Below are 5,503 nucleotides of genomic sequence, written 5' to 3' on the forward strand. Positions count from 1 at the left end.
AGCACTGCTAAATTTAGATTAAGTGAAATTATTAAATATATTAATTTTTAAATTAGTCTTTAAAAAAATTAAATTAACTCTAATAACTAATTTAAATCAAATCAAATAATACATTTAAAATAAATAATACATTTAATTAATTAATTTCAATACAAAAGTAATTAAAAAAACCTAATTTCCAAATATTTCTATAATAATGTTTTTTGAAATTCTTATGTGGCAATTTTAGTCATATTTTTGAAGTAATAGATAACTATCAAAAGGACAGGGGGCTAACCCTAGAGTACAAAAAGGCTAAGAGATCATTTGGAGGTCACCTCCGAATCATCTAACTGATACTAGTTTTATACTTCAAAAAGAAAATATGATCCACAACATAAGTAACAACATCAATCTTGCTACTAAAAAGTAGATAAAAAGGAGAAGCATTCCAATAGTAAGGAAACATATTGCTACTATTAGTCTAACATTTAAACATATACATATAAAATAAAACCCCATGAGCCATTAAGTTTAGAGTGATCGATATCATAACAACAAAAATAAAAATAAAAATAGCAAGGCTAGCTACCCTCCTTCTTTTTAGGTTCCTCATCCATCTTTGCCTCAGGCTCATCCCTATTCACATCCACCCCTCCTCTTTGACAAGTTTGTCTAGGAGTGTCTTCAGTCAGTGCTCTACTAGGAGGTCATAGATGGAGTGCATATTCTCTCTCTCCTTGCCTAGGTCCTTCACATACTTATTCACCTACAAGAAATAAAGGGTAGTGGCCATAAAATGCATAACTTTAGTGGATAAAACCACCAGAGTTTGAAATTTTTGGTAGCTTCCAATGTGATTGTCTACCAACTCCTTCATCAACTTCTCCAACCTATCTAGCCAAGCCTTGCCATGGTTATGCCTCCATTCGCCCCCACCCATCTTTAGGAGTACCTTTCATGGGGGAAGGTGATGTCCTCCCCCCAACTTCTAGTTGAGGAAGGGTTAGCTTGTTGTCATGCTTACAATTTACAAGGCAAAACACAACCAATTTTTTTTTTCAAGTATAAACTTATGAAACATATATAGGACTGCACATCAACAAACTTGGTTATGACAAGGTTAGGAGTTTAGATTACCTAACAGTTATGTTTATAGAGTTGTAGGAACTTATAATCTCCTAACCAAAGTGATCCATACTAGGTTGGTAAAAGTTTCATCTCTAAATGGCATTGGAAAACTGGGGAGTATTGTACTGATGCTAAATCATAATTATATGGAAAGAACAACAACTTCTTTATGCTCCTAATGATAGTATATCTACAGGGTTACTAGTGGTTTGTCTAGGCATTCCACTCAATATTAACCTACATCTAGCATCCGGGTAGGGTTACATTAAAGGGTACAATTATTGGGTACATAATTAGCTATGAGATATGCCCTTGATTAGGGTTCTTGGCTAGATTAATGGACATAATAACTCAATGAATATTTTCTAACATATTATGCATCATCACATTTCAATTCCTATATTATAGGTCATTTACCCATAATAGATTATGAACTTAATTCGATCCTACTTTGATCCTACATCCTTGTATGTATATGTGTGTGTGTGTGTGTGTAGGATGTACCCTTGTCTAGCAATGACATAAAGTATGGATCAATATCACATTAAAACACTATAATGATACTGGTATGTTCTAAGCATTAAGTATGATAACTAATCTCATGGGCACAAAGATTGTATAAAGACTTCCTATGTATATCTATATATATTTTTGTAACTATAATATATGACCCTAAATGAGATCTCAAGTATCATCACTAGACACTTGGTCCCTTCAAATTGTCATTTGAATTTATCTATAACCATATATATATATTGATAAGCTTATAGTTACTTAAAATATCATTATTATCTAATTCCCAATACTAACAACTATACAATTATTAATCTATTATTTAATCCCATATTATTTTTACATACAATCCCTCCTCATATATATCTTACAATTTTCTTATAATGATTTTCTTAATTCTAATTTGATTCTAATTAACCTATAATCATTCCCCACTAACAATATTATTAAATAAATATAGCCGACAAACACTAATAATTCTATATTACAACACATAACATACAATATGGCTCGTTATCCATTTTGAAATGAATCCTACTCACCTTATTAGTCCCTGCCTTTTAAAAGGCAGGGAACTAATGTTTTTTTTTCAACCCCCCCAACACCCCCCGAATTCTTTTTTTTAAGTCAAGAGCTGTCATATTCTAAAGTTTGAGGACTTGTATTAAGAAAATAGAATTTATTGCATATTAATTTCAAATTTTTGATTGGCTGAGACTATTTTGCTAGGGTTTTATTCACTTTTTTCAATATTATTTTTGGTCAAAAATGTGGAGGCTAAGTCGGTTGGAAATAAAAGAGAATTAATGCAATCAATTGTTATTGATGCCACGACAGAGCAGCGGACAGTAGAAGTAGGTTAGCATTTATTATGCTAACATCAGACAGCCACTGACAGTAGAGGTGGATAAACAATGTTGAGCCAACTTCTACTCTGTTGAGCCAACAATTTTGTGTCAATGGAAGAGCCAAAGCACTGGTAGGGCTGGGAGAGAAAAACAACCCAGGCAATAGTAATGCTAATGGGGATGTTAAAGGATCAAACTTGACAAATGATAAAAACTTGCTGAGACCATTTTGTTTGTTTTCAAATCCTACAGGCATTGGTTCACTTGAACCAACATGTGGAAATGAGCAAAAACAATTTGCACACACAGCTATTCACCCCTAGTTATTTCGTGGTGCCATGCCTCCTAGTTCTCTGGCGTATTGGTATGCTCAAAAAATGTTCTTTTAACATTTATGTAGATGTTTGTTGACAAAAAAAAAACCTCCCCTTTTTGTCTCTATCTGATTCAAGTTTTGGTGTTATTTAAACTCAGTTTCTACATCGTACTAGAAAACTAAGCTTCGTACGACACAACTGACTTATTTTTATGTTGGAATGGTAAACATTTTTGACGATGTACCTACTGACAAGGTAGGCATTTCTTACATTGAGGTAACCCTATTTTTCTCATTTGATATTGATGATACTTAAAAGTTGATTCATGTTTCAATTTTAGGCGCAAGCAATCATGCTTCTTGCAGACTGGGAATTCTGCAAGTAATGTGTTTGTGAAATCTGCTCAACAGATTCCAATTAATTTGTTTATAAGCACCCCTTCAAACTCTGTGTTAAGAGCATCTTCATTTCCACTTGCTCCTGCTCATAATAAAGAAGTCTTTATGCCTACCCTGACTTTACCAGGCCATCCCAACCAGATCCAATGCTCGCACTTGCAAGCTAGTAAAGTATCTCATGTATTATAAAATGTTGGTCTATGTTTTCAATTACATTATTTATAGCTAGCATTTTGTTGTTCTGGGTAAAAAGGGTCTTAGATTCTACTTATTAATAGTCTTAATTTAAATATGTATATTTTTGTTTGTATTGGGAAAGGGCATCAGATTTGAGGTTGAGCCCTTACTTTCTGTATGGTACCAACACTAAGTTTCCAATTCTTTTGAATTCATATGTAAGAGTGGAATGAATAGTCATTTTTTTAAAGACTAAAATGTTCCCCGATTAATGAGTTTCTTTCCTACAATTGATTACTAGTGTCAAATTTTAAATTAGTTTTCTATTGGATCAATTGTTTTATCTATTGTTTAGTTTAGCGAAGCATGACCTGTGAAAGCAAGAACAATTATAACAGCTTTTGTAATTACGGAGATTGCAACATTCACATATATTTTTCCCATAGATTTTCATCCTAGTTTGACTACATGGGCAATTTTCCTAATGTCATTAGACATGAGAGCAATGTTAGATGTTTCTATGGCCACAGCAGAGCCGGTCACCCACATTACTATCCCAACATCTGCTGTTGCCAATGCTGGTGTGTCGTTTATTCCATCTTGCACCATTGCAGCTATGCCCTTCTCCTTTACTAATACTATGTGCAAAGAAAAAGATGACATACATTGAGAAAATTATTGCCATCCAACCTGGTTCTCGTAGGTAATTTATCATCTGGACTCATGAATTCCTCACTCATATTCTTCTATTTTACTTTAATGAATTTTGAAAATGAAGATAAATTTGACGTACACATCTATGACATTGATTGTCTGGAGTATGAACAGTAATTTCCTCGCCTAATTTCCTTTTCAAAATTTAATGAATTTGGAATTCAAGAATGAAACTCGCTGGAATCATCTAGTTTTAACTTTTAATGTCATCATGCCAGGTTTCCTCTGATTTGATTGATTTAATATCCTACTGAGTTTATGCCCGTGGCTATACAGCCACAAAAATGCACTTCTTTTACATTGCTTTTTCCAACTTTTTAAAAAATTGACTAAGTCCTCTCGTTCATATGGAAGTGTATTTTTGTGGCTATATAGATGTTGCCTTGAGTTTACAGATTAAATTATCTTTCAACTATCTTGTACCAGCTAGCTGGTAGAGGCTAGTTGCATTATGAGTCCTGATAGTGTAATAAAGTCGTGGTTATCTCAATGGTGTTGTTTCATTGCAGATCTTCCCATTGCCAAAAAACACTCTACAACAGTTTCTTGAGAAATGCAAGGATAGGTATCTCGTGAACTTGTGATTTTATTTTTTTCTTAGCCTGTTAGATATTTTTTAATATCAATAGATTCATGTAATTATGAATTTTGTCTACATATAGAAAATTATTGTTATTTTTTGATTCTTAACTTTATTATTATATTAAATATTAGTATTTACATTATTAAATTAGGCAAATAAAATTAAATAATATATGGTATTAAAAAGCTTTGAAATGTAATTCAAATGTAACAGTAGTACATTTGTTCAATTTATATTTTGGCTGGGGAGCAGGACCAGATTATGAGCCTTTGTAAGAACGTTAAAAGTTTGTTTTTTCGCAATTTAGAACACATTTCCTAATGGGTAATAATATGCTTTTTAATGATAAAAGTTCTGATAGAAATATAGTGTGGGCTAGATAAAATATGATATAATGTAAACTTTATAAGTTAAATTTTCATTATTAGATAACGTTTCCTAGATATATCTCAATTGAAGATAACAACTTGATTTCTTTTAATCAACTTCATTATGTTCACCTTTGCAAATTTTTCTTCTTTTTGTTTCATGAAGCATAACTATGAGACCCAATTATTTACATTAGTTATTCAGTTAAATCCAAAAATCTATAGTTAAATCAAGGTCAAACAAATTCAATATATGTAATAGTATGATATGAATAATTGGTCTTAGTATGACCCTAGTGTTGCAGTAAGAAAACTCCTCTGGTAGCTTTATGCCAACAATTTTGGCTAATCATTTCCTTAATGCTATATTAATAATCAATAGTATGATATGTGCAAGACTAAGATCAACATTAACTTGTCAAGTTCTCCATAAGGGAATTGATAAAAACCTAGACAAGCTACATATCCTCTTCAC

The 5,503-nt window shown here is 32.1% G+C and overlaps 1 pseudogene; it reads left to right on the forward strand.

The window, feature by feature from the left end:
- Window positions 1-2,429: 2,429 nt before the first annotated feature.
- On the forward strand, window positions 2,430-4,661 carry LOC149578722 (protein TIFY 6B-like; annotated as a pseudogene).
- The last annotated feature ends 842 nt before the right edge of the window (window positions 4,662-5,503 follow it).

Source organism: Cupressus sempervirens, chromosome 1 (genome assembly GCF_028749045.1).
Source record: "Cupressus sempervirens isolate cs-2001-9-10 chromosome 1, ASM2874904v1, whole genome shotgun sequence".
In the NCBI taxonomy this organism is placed as follows: Eukaryota; Viridiplantae; Streptophyta; class Pinopsida; order Cupressales; family Cupressaceae; genus Cupressus; species Cupressus sempervirens.